The following is a 12,864-nucleotide window of genomic DNA, read 5'->3' on the forward strand; positions in this document are numbered from 1 at the left end:
ACATAGAAGGGTTGTTCGTGAATAGCTTTAAACTAAATGACTTACCACAGATCTGTCAAAACGAAGGTGTTTTGTTTTTTTTTTTTTAGCTTTGAAATAGTGACTAAGGCGCTGTACGACAGCGTTACTACTTGTAAACCCGTCTCGGACAAGGAGCTTCGTATAATCATGATCGAACTTCACTTAAGGTAAGTTCGTTTGATCATGTAATAAGTAATTGTTACGTAAGCCCCGAGTCGATAAAGCGGCTGTTGTCGATTTCCGTCGAATTAACTTTGCATTATGAATTATTCAGATATTTAATTTTACATCGTTTCCGCGCGGCCGCGCCGCGTGCCTCGGAAACGTCTGTGCTTTATACTTTACTGATATACCTACGTCAGTACCTACGTCAGGTTCAATTCGATTAAAACATTATCCCCCTTTCTTTATTAGGGTTCCGTACCCAAAAGTAAAGTAGTAACCGACCTGTTTATACTCATCATATCGGAATATTTCCTTGATATAAACTAAATACGTAAGTATGTATAATGAATTCAGACAGGCTGTCAATCGAAATTTACGTCGTGTTTCATTTTTCCTTACGTCGATGGCTCTTAAAGAACAAAAATAAAATGTAAATTATTTTTAGATGGCTGGTCTTTTTAGGGTTCCGTACCCAAACGGGACCCTATTACTAAGACTCCGCTGTCCGTCTGTCTGTCACCAGGCTAACTTCAGCGTATCATGACCGATAGCTAGACAGTTGAAATTTTCACAGATGATGTATTTCTGTTGCCGCTATAGCAACTAATGCTAAAAAGTACGGAACCCTCGGTGGGAGAGTCCGACTCGCACTTGTCCAGGCTGAATTAGATCGTCTTAGATCTCCGTCTCAATAGGTATAGACTGACGAAACGAGAATAAACTATTCGAAGTTTAAATTCCAATTTGCACGCCAATTATAGATGCAAATTGAGCGTGTGCTGATAGAAGTTAGCTCTCCATTATATTTGTCTGACTAGGCAATTAAAAAATCCAGCTCAATCAAATCAGCATTTCAGAAAAATTTAAGATTAAATCTCTATTTACAACCATCTGGTATAATGTAGGGTCTGGTAAACTTACGAGTATTCTCGTAAGGCGCCATTCATTTATTACGTAAGATGTTTTTTGCCAGTTGTTGACCCTCTTCCATATGTAAGAAAAAATAAAAATAGGCTGACCACCTCCCCCCTATACTACGTAAGAATTTAAAGAAAAAAAAAAGTTTATTTGTACATTAAAAGGTATACTGGAGCCCGTTTGAGCTGACGCTGCATCGTGTTTGATAGCATAGAGTGTTGAAGTATTATTTTAAACGCCATAATCATAGATCTTTAAATAAATTCACATCTGTAATCTTACGTAAGAACTATGAAAACCCCATCCCTCCCCCTTGTAAGAAAAAATAAGTTGTGCTCGATCCCTCTCCACCCATAAATCGTCCTACGTATTAAATGAATGGCGCCTAAGTATATAATAACCATTAAACGATGCTAGCTTCGATTCCTTCAAAGAGCTTCGTGGCCAGTGCTTCCTTTTATTCGTTTCTAAGCCAGAGATATCGTATAATTGAGGGTTTAGATCTAGTCTAGCACTAAGCACACAAGTGGCTCAGTCTGAGCCGGTTAAATCCGCATGGATTGCTCGAAGACTTCCAGCGTTTAGGGGTTTAACGCCTTCATTCACACACAAACGTGTCGGTATTTCATCAACTCGCGTCTAAAGTGGTGTTACAGTGCCTCCGATCCTTAGAAAACGTTGAAATTATAGTATGAATTATCTCAGGTGAATTTTTCGGGCTCGGGCCCTAATCTGTTAAACAAAAGCTTTTGTTTAACAGATTAGGGCACGAGCCCGAAAAAAATCATCTGAGAAAATTCCCACTATATGACGGTTGATGAAACTTTTTTTAACAGACTTCAAAAAGGAGTAGGAGGTAGGAGTTTGTCAGAATCCTTGCTGTCGTCACGATTTCTCGAAGATGGTTGAACCAATTTGGATTCTTTGGTTTTCACAGTTGGTCTGATGAGGGCATTCTGGAAAAAAACAAAGAAACTGTAAATGTTATGGGCGTGTTTTATTTATAGTAGTTCGTGCATTTGCTTTCGGAAACGGTTATTCGGTGAAGTGAAACTCTTGATTAAGGCCATAAAACGATGGCATGTTACATGGTTTCGTGAAGTGGGTTTTAGGTTATAATTATTTACGTTACGACCATGGCCGCAACGTTGTTTTTTGTGAATTGATATTATATTCGTATCGTGTTTTTGTTTCTGAATGCTGCCTTTTACCAATCGACGAAAGTCGTTATTTGCAGTCGAGTCCATACGATGAGTCCTTTGTGGTTAGTAATAGTTGGTAATAGTCTTAAGATAATAATGGATCTGCCAAAATTATTATTTTTATTTAGCTTGTGTGAGAGTTTGTAATATAGGTACTTATGTTGTATTTTTACCTAAATAAGGAAAGGTTATCAGTTTTTTGTAGCTTGTGAAAAAATAGTAGTTTAGCTTGTGTTGCAGTTGTGAAAGGCTAGACCATGTAACTTTTTATAATATCTATGTAAAACCCTTTTTATGTGCAAATAAATGATTATGATTATGATTAAGATTAGTGAGTGTTTTTTATAACGCTCATCTAATGCGGCTCTAATTTACCTAATAGTCAAAATAAATGTATTCATTCATAATTAGAAGTAATTACATTGGTCACAAACCGGACACTACATGTAATAAAGCTTTTCAAACAAATATAACTTTAGATACCTACCTAACTACATTATATATTACGACGAGTATATCTACGAGTATACACACATTCCACATTCCACTCCTTAAAGTTCGCATATCGATTATTTTATTATGTCTACACTTTCTGAGGGTAATTTGTTTTACAGGACCATAAAAACGGCTTTCCGTGGCTCTTAATTATACGATACCCGTACGTAATTATACCGATACTCGTACCAATAAAAGCGTTAATCAGGTTCTTCCCGGTTTAAATGTTTCTAAATAAAAACCCGGGGTGGGCTATCGAATAGAAGAGGAAATGCTGTACTGAATACAAAAAGGGGAAAAATTTCGCACTTCTTTTAAAATGTATTTTCTAATAAGTAACATGTATTATTTTTCCACTTAAGGAAGGTTTCATATATTTTTATTGTTTCAGTGACTATTATTTATTCAAAAAGAGCACAAAGTTCATTTAAATTGAATTGATTTGTACACGCATTAAAATAATAAGCCTGTTAAAAGTTAAGAAACTTACTCGTAGTTAGTGCGCTTTATAACGTCAACGTCAAACGTTGTGGGTTTCGTTAGGGTGATCATGGCTTAAAAAAAACTTAAACTTCACAACTTAACTAGACGGAGCCGCGCAAACATCTAACCTACTTCATCATCATCATATCAGCCTTCTATCGCCCACTGCTGAGCATAGGCCTCTCCTCGAGTACGCCACTTATCCCGGTCCTGAGCCAATCTCATCCAGAAGTGACCCGCAGTCTTCCGAATGTCGTCCACCCAACGAGCCAACGGACGCCAGGCACTCCTTTCGTCTGAAAGCGGCCACCATTCCGTTAACATTTTGACCTACCTACCTCATCATAACTCTTAAGAGCCTGGCTCTTGTCGGTGGAGTAACCGCCACTCCGTTCTTCTTTCTGCTACTGTTTTGAGCTCCTGATACGTCACTACGTTGATTTTCTATTTGGCTTGGTCCAAAAACGCACGTCTCGGTCTTCCTCTGCCTCTCCTTTTTTCTATTCTTCCTTCTATTATAGACTTTATGTAAGTATAGTGCCGTATCAGGTGCCTCAACATATTTCCCCTTCTGTTTTCAATTATTCTCAGCAGAGATCGCTTCTCACCTCTCACCTACCAAAAGACCTACCTTCTTACCTACATACGCTTTTTTCCCCAAAGTGTAATGTTTTCTCGGACGTTAGGTTTGTTAGGTAGCTTCAAATGCGCGAAGGCCAAACCGCTCCGTCTAGTTAAGTTGTGATTATGAAGGAAATGTTTTTTGAAAAGAAACAGTCCGACGAACTCCAGATTTGATGGACACCCCAGCGTATTTCATAGTTTTGATGTCAAAATGCCGCGTCAAAATGCAAACGGCGTCGTTAATGCCTAAGGTATTTTACATATTTAATGCCGACTTTTTACAAATTATAACCTTCGGAAATTTGCAAACCGCTTCGCGTTTATGATGGCGCCGTTTGTAAACGGCGGATTCTTACAAAATGCCTGCGACACATACACCAACGCTACGTCGTAGCCCGTAACAACATTTTTCGCTATGTAGCGAACATAATTCGTAGACCGTAGCGTAGATGCATCACGCAACTCATTCAATGCTGCTCCCGTAGCGTTACATTGTGGTCCATGATAACATACAGCCCAATTCGAACGAGCATCTGACATCAAACCGATATTTGAATGATATTGGAATCATATCAGTGACCTTATTTGCTCGTTCATTTCGCTGTGACTTGTTCGTACATGCATACAGTAACTTATACTAGAGCGGTACTGTCATAGTAAATTTTGTAACCCCAGTAAATTCACTGCCATCTGTCGACACACTTTAAAACTAAAAATAAAATTTATAAAAATACGATAAAATGTATTTAAATATGGATAAATGATTTTTTTTATTTGCATTAATTATTTTTATGATTTTGAACCATGTTCTTTCACTGATATGCGTTAAAATTGTTAAATAACAAACGAAACCGTCAACGCCATCTATACGACAGTAGGCCAAAGCTAGTAGCGCCCTCTGAATGAGAATCAAATTTTCTTCATTTTCGAGGCACGTTTTTTCCTTAGACTGTATCCATCTATTACGGAGTTATATCTATCTTTGGTACATGTATCAGGGTGTGAGACGCCCGCGCGAAGTGACAGCTAACTGATATTTCCAATATGATTGAAATATCGGTTTGATGTCAGGTACACGTTCGAATGACCCTGTTAGTTTTCCTAGTATATTCAATATTCACTCCGTGCATGACTGTGGCGCCGCCCTAGTGGATGTGAGACAAATTGCTAGAAGCAAAAAAAGATGTCGTCCCATGAAAGTTCATATGTTTTACCACGTCGTCGTGCGTTCGTCGCTTGTATTTCCGCCATCGCCAACTTCGCACATAGCCGATAGCGAAAATGCTTCGTGAGGCGTAACAGTAATGGTCCCTTTGCTTTGATGTATTACCATGGGATTGGAATTTTCTTCCTATTTGTCTTTGTCACCCAGATAATTAGGTGATTACTGATGAACAGAATCAGAAACCCGTTAGCAATGCAAATGTGCCGCAAAACAGGTCGTCTTTCTGCGAATTACAAGCGACTAATGAAGCAGAATCGAGGATAATCGTGCTATTTGATAAGAACTGCGGTTGTTACTCCGTAGGTAGCGCGTAGTCGGTCGCTTAGCTGTCTCGGATTTTTTTTATTCGATAGTTATTAGATAGGCTTACAATTACTAAATATAAGTTATAACAATTAGATAATTGTTTTTTCTTATTAAGCGATAAATGAGACGATGTTGTTTGGTTTTTGATGATGTTTTAAGTATTGAAATGATAATATTGTCTTCGGTTACCGCGATAGTTACTCATAAAATAAAACTATGAAAACGGATTATATCGCGTATATTGAATTTATATTTATTTATTATTACTTGAAAATAGTTGTATTGTATAACTAGCCTTATAAACCGATTTTTCATGTACAACCAGCCTTAAAGTTTATAGTCTATGATGGTTCATTATTTTTAGTATGTGGGTATTTTTGCACTTTGTAGTTTTTCCTCAGTCACCCGTTGACCACGATCGCTGTAAAGGGTTCGAAACGTCGGGATATTATAAATTCAATATACGCGATATAATCCGTTTTCATGGTTTTTTTATTGAAATGATAGCTAGGCCCTCAATAAATAGAACGTTAGCAACGCGCGCTTACCACAAAGCTGCCTGCGCTGCGCGGGGCAGATAGAGTGGCAGCAGCTAATACTGCAGTAAGTCGCAGCCGGCCGTCTATCTGCGTATTGCAAGCAACTAATGAAGCGGAACCGACTACATAGATCGGTGTTCGTGCTATTTGACAACAACTGCGCTTTTATTAAATTGTAAAATGGGACGTAATTGCGTATTTGTTTTAAGATTTACATCAGACGTTTCGAGGACGGCGTTGTCCTCGTGGTCTCAATTTAATAATGTGTAGAAATCGTGAAAGTTTAAATCAGTGAACTGCGCTTTTGGTACGATTTAGCGCGTAGGTAGTCGATTGATCAGGGGGCTAAGATCACGCTCCGTATCGATTCGTTTTCTACAATCGAGGACCTTGTCGTTGACACTTACAAAAGGCTAGCCAACATGCAATCTTTATCGTTAATGCCAGGTGAACTGGTAATTTTAAGCACGAACCAAGCCGCCGCCATTCAATCGAAGCCAGGCGTGGCTCACTCCGCGATTTCGTCGCGTCGCTACAAGTACATGCGGCCCACACCATTTTTGGTGTCTAGCCATAGTATATAGTTGCCACGCACCGCTACGGAACAGACGTCTGTTCGCGCTTGCGCCACCTAGCGGTCATATCTGTCGTAATACTCGTAATAGACGCGTTTTGTTAGAGAGTGAATCTTCTGTACCTAGTATTATTATTTATTCTGTGTCGAAGTTACGCTCTCATTTTAAAACGACATTCTGAAATAGGATGTATATGTATGTACACGAATATTTAAGTAATATATATCTATACTATGTCTATGTCTGGTACTAATTTTCGATGTTAGAAATTGTAATGCAAAGAAACTAGAGCGAGTAGAACTGTTTTCTTTCTATAGCAATTTTTCGAGTCGAACTTGCAATCCTGCAAACGCCAGGTGGCAATATTTATCTATAAAACAAAGTCACTTCCTGCTGTCTGTCTGTCCCTATGTATGCTTAGATCTTTAAAACTACGCAACAAATTTTGATGCCGTTTTTTTTAACAGATAGAGTGATTCAAGATGAAGGTTTATATATATATAATACACCAGCATTGCACCCGTGCGAAGCCGGGGCGGGTCGCAAGTATATTATAAGAGGTATTGGTCACACTTACATTGGTTTACTATAAGGTTTAACTCGCTTGCTTTAAAGGAATACTTGGCTTGGAATACAAGCTCTGGTGCTGGCATGCCCTATACAAGTTTATCCTCCACGATGGCTTATTTATAATACGATATCCTTAGCATACAAGTATATATACATAAAACTTGGAATATTACAGTTGAAAAATGTATAGTATGATTATCTCTGTCTATGTTTGAAATGAGACAGTCCTTTGACAAACTATACATGACAAACCTGCTGGCCGGTGGTAAAAAAAAACTAAGCATTTTCCGATCGCCTTTTGTTTTCTCTGGTTTCCTAGATCCGGGTTTAGTCTCATAAATATAAAATAAAACCGGCCAAGTGCGAGTCGGACTCGCGCACCGAGGGTTCCGTACTTTTTAGTATTTGTTGTTATAGCGGCAACAGAAATACATCTTCTGTGAAAATTTCAACTGTCTAGCTATCACGACTCATGAGATACAGCCTCGTGACAGATGGACAGACGGACAGCGGAGTCTTAGTAATAGGCTCCCGTTTTTACTCTTTGGGTACGGAACCCTAATAAAAGTAGTAGTAGTAGTAAATCACTTTATTGTACAAAACAAAAGTTTCTCAGTATCACCTAAATACATATTCAGCAAGCAAAATATGACTAAGGGTTGAAAAAAAAAAAAACAACCTTTATGTACCTTATCGGACGCCCTCCAGAAAGATGTGTGAATGACTTAAGACGACACGCGTGCCGCAAGGTCCCAAGTGGCGAGAGACAAAAAGCCTTGGGCGGATTTACAGAAATGTGAAACGGGCAAACTAAATGTTGCAAGAGATAAATATGTACTCATAGATGTACTTTGTAGGTAGGTGCTTACTTGCTTAGAAACCCTATCCTTCTCAAAGCCTGTAACATGCATAAGAACAGTTCTTGGCCAGTTTTATCTACTTACATTCCCAAAGCTACTAATCCCGTAAAGCAAATAGCTCTAATCGCACCCCGTACAAAGGCAATTCAAGCGACTCGGATCGGACCCACGAGCCTCTAGTATGTAAATTCCACTAAGTTCGCAACTCTGCGGAATTGGGTGCCGACTTAGTAATTGCCATCACGCTAATCGTTCCTTCTCCCTGTCACAAACTTAATTGTAAATTATTTACTGAGTCCCAGAAAAGTTGTGTAATTAAACGCTCAAAGCAGAAAGGCACTAAACAAATTGTTTAATTAATATTTTAACTCTAAAGCTACATATTAAATTACTTTGTTAATTCAATTCGACGGTAATTGCTTGCAGACAAAGGCCAAATAAGACACGAGGCAAAGGAGTGAACAAAAAAGTGAGAGTTAATTTGTAATTCTTGCTTCGTGAATGCGCAACACAGTGAATTTGACTGTCGCTCCGTGGCTTAGGCAGAGATGTCTCATAGAAATAAAAACGCGGCGCGATTCGGGAAATGAATTAGAGATAAACTAGATATGAAATAGTAAAGATATGTGACGTTCTACTGCAAAAGGTACCTTATGGCGGCTGGCGCTTACGTCGCATATTCGCATATGATAATATTAATTGGAGCGGCATTAATAATAGCGTAGGCGTCAACCGCCATAAGGTACCTTTACTCGTGGGACGTATCGACATATATTTACTATTTCATATCTAGTAACACCTCAGAATCTCTATTTCCCGAATCGCGCCGTAAGTCTCGCGTACAAATGTCCAAGTAGCAAGATTAAATTAATAAACTTCCTATTATACTCGTATCTCAATTATTTACAAATTTAAATAAATTCTTAAATTAATGGACAGCTTTCTTTCTTTATTATAAAAACGATCTACTCATGTATTTGTGTGTCAAGCGTTTTTGATAAGAATAGTTATTTTTCTTAAATGAAATTAAACGCTTGAGAGTCATCAGCCCTTCGCTGTTGTCCATTTAGGTGCCTTGAGAAATGCACGCTTAAGACAGTGATAAAAGAGAACTTACTTTAAAAGCAATTGAATGTGTTGGCCAATTTAGTAGCGCATCGAACTACGGGCTTATTAGGGTTCCGTACCCAAAGGGTAAACACGGGACCCTATTAGTAGACTCCGCTGTCTGTCCGTCTGTCCGTCTGTCACCTGGATGTATCTCATGAACCGTGATAGCTATCTAGACAGTTGAAATTTTCACAGATGATGTATTTCTGTTGCCGCTATAACAACAAATACTAAAAGCAGAATAATATAAATATTTAAGTGGAGTTCCCATACAACAAACGTGATTTTTTTGCCGCTTTTTGCGTAATGGTACGGAACCCTTCGTGCGCGAGTCCGACTCGCACTTGGCCGGTTTTTCTAAAATCTTTTGTTTACTTCCACCTGTTTGTTGTCTGCTTGTAATAAAATCTAAGTTAAATGTGACCTACTTCACTTTTTATTAGAGTTCTGTACCTCAAAAGGAAGAAACGGAACCCTTATAGGATCACTCGAGACTACTGGACCAATTAAGTTTAAATTTGGTACACATATGTAAGTTTGTGACCCAAAGACGGACGTAAACAAATGAATTTTAAACATGGGGGCAAACAATGAAAAAATTAAAAAATAAAGTTTTTCTAACTATATCGTGTTACATATCAAATGAAAGAGCTCATTGTAAGAATCTTAAATGTATATTTTTTTATAATTATATAATAAACAGTTTAGAAGTTATTCAAGAAAATAGGCAAAAAACTACCATTCCCCCCTTTGTCTTCGAAACTACTGGGTCTAAAACTTAGAAAAAAAAATGGGGTCCTAGCTGTTTTATAAAGTACCTCGGTCTCGGTCTCGGTCTGGGAGCAGAAGGCAGCGCAGCGGCCCGAGTGGCGGCGCCTCATTCACGATCGAGTCACTGATTTCGAGACTGAACGCCGCAGTGAGCTCGTCAGGAAACGAGATGAGCTTAAGGCTCGGCCGCCAACCCCGATTCCCTACAACTATGTAGGTGGTGCGCTGACGTGCCCAAAATGTGCTCGAGTATTTAGCAAGAAGATAGGGTACGTGAGCCACCTAAGGGCGCACCAGAGAGTGGATCGATTTGGTTGTAATATATTTTTCTTTTCAAGGTAATTCGTTAACCTCATAGACATTGCTTTTTCAAATAATTTGGATAAAACTGGAACTAATGTTATAGGTCTGTAATTGTTTGGATCTATGCGACTACCCTTTTTAAATAGTAGTTTTATAATTGATAACTTTAGTTGTTCTGGGAAAATGCCTTGACTGATTTATAATATGTGTCAGGGGATGGGTAAGGCTTATTGCATTTAATTTCAAAATATTCGTAATAATGTCATCATAACCACAAGCTTTACTGTTATTCAGCGACAGAATTAATTTGTACACCTCATGTTCATCAACTGGTTTCAAAAACATTGAATTTATTTGCTTATCCAGATTGTTTGTTGCTTGGGGGGGTACTTGTATTATAACTAAATTAGAACTGGTAATATTAATGAAATAATTATTAAATAAATTACAAATTTCTTGTGGATCGGTATATGTCATATTATTAAATTCTATAGAGTCAAGATTGTTGTTGTGTTTATTATTAGATGTCATCGATGATATTATATTCCATGTCGCCTTACATTTATTCTTATGATGATGATGATGCTCTCCTGACCGATTTCGGCCACAGCGACTGTGTGCTCTGGAGCGCGTATTTCACCATACCATAATTGAAAAAAAAAAAAACTTGGGTGCTTAACTGTCCTTGTTGTTGTTTTATTAGGTACGTTTTTTAAGATAAATGTTGTTCAACAAAATAAAATGAAATAAATTGGCATTTCGGTATTTAAGTCATGTAAATTGTAATATTGTAATAATTCTTATTCCAAATTTCAACTGATTTATAAGAGCTTGAATATTAACCAAAAAAGTAATTTGATTCACGAGCCTCGCACTAACGGCCATATTCGAGCAATGCTTATTAGATGTCACACCGATACGATACTGATCTGTCAGTGACGAAAGTGATATTTCGTCAACCAAAAACGTCCTTTTGACACTGACAGATCGGTATCGTATCGGTGTGACGTCTTATAAGCATTGTTCGAATTGGACCGTAAGAAGCCCGAATTACTTTTTATTGAAAGTATAACTTTTGTGGACTTAATGAAATTCCCATTCCGAGTAAGTATCTCGTCTGTTCTGATTTCGGCAGTGATTGTGTAAGCCCTAAATGACTTAGGCCCACTTACACCATCCCACTAACCCGGGGTTAAGCGGTTAAACCATTAACCCAGTGTCAAATTGTACTGGCAACATTGGTAACCGTGGTAATCTAGGTTAAACTTGTTAGCCCCGGGTTAATGGAATGGTGCAAGTAGGCCTTAGAGAATAACCATAATTTTATGATTAAGCAAATTTTACAAGCTTTTTATTAACTTGCAATGTAACTTTGTACCTATGTATGTATGTACGGGTCAAATCTTGCAAGTTTTTGACCCACTTCCTGACTTCCAATGAAGCTGAAAATTTGCACACATATGTAAGTCTGGTGACAATGCAATATTATTATATATATTTTTTTATTTGAAAATATGATGACTTTACAGAAATCCAATGCGCCATGAAACTTAAAATTAACATTATGCTAAGCTAATCTGATTATGAAGACGAAGAAGGTGGCCATAGGAACTTTGTGATAAAACAACGAAACCTAATTTGTGTTCGGGTTTTTAGAATTGTCTCGATGAGTATTAGTTACCTGTGGAAAGAAAAGTACAGTTAGACTAATTACGGTTTAACTTACGTATTTTTATTCACTGGCGCGACATGTTTTGAAAATGCGCTACTAAGCGCCACTTGCACCATCCCATTAACCCGGGCAGTGACTAAAAATACGCGAGATACCGTTAAATTAGCATAATGTTAGGATGACTCACGACAGTTTACATTCGCATAATTATAAGCTTTTCATTGTGTCTTAATATAGTAATAAAATGAGGCATGTACCGACTAGTCGGGAAAGCCGACTATCCGGCCACATTTGTAGTCGGCGATTAGTCGGCGACTAGTCGGCCAAAAGGGCCGATTAGTCGGCCTGTTATTAGAAAAACAGGGCATAAACGTAAAAAAACAGCCAATATTTAGCATGTGTTTTGTACCTGTTTTACTCAAAGCAATACCGACCTATTTAGTATGCACCATACGAAAACTTTTGTTCGTATCTATTTTAACTTACGTATGCGTATGTCGCTATCGCGTCCCTATAATAGTTTTCATCACACTCGCTCAGTAAATGTGGAATAGGGTATTTGACTACTAGTCAAATCAGTTTCTTTTTTCGAACTGTCAAAACGATTTTGCTACTATGGAATTTATATGAAACACTAGCATGTGACGTCACAATCACATGCGTATGTCGCTATCGCGTCCCTATAATAGTTTTCATCACACTCGCTCAGTAAATGTGGAATAGGGTATTTGACTACTAGTCAAATCAGTTTCTTTTTTCGAACTGTCAAAACGATTTTGCTACTATGGAATTTATATGAAACACTAGCATGTGACGTCACAATCACATTACCTACTCTTTATAGTCTTATACGGGTTTTAAAATAGATATTGTGTCTAAAAATAACTGCTGTCTATGTTTCTCTATTAATCTTTTGGTGCTTTATTTCATGCATGGTGTAAAATAATTTATTTTAAATACAGTCAAATTCCCTATTGCACGCAGGCTTAGCGGGAACTATAGAAAAAGCGTTTTCCGTAGGGAGT

The sequence above is a fragment of the Cydia strobilella genome, chromosome 17 (genome assembly GCF_947568885.1).
Source record: "Cydia strobilella chromosome 17, ilCydStro3.1, whole genome shotgun sequence".
Classification (NCBI taxonomy): domain Eukaryota; kingdom Metazoa; phylum Arthropoda; class Insecta; order Lepidoptera; family Tortricidae; genus Cydia; species Cydia strobilella.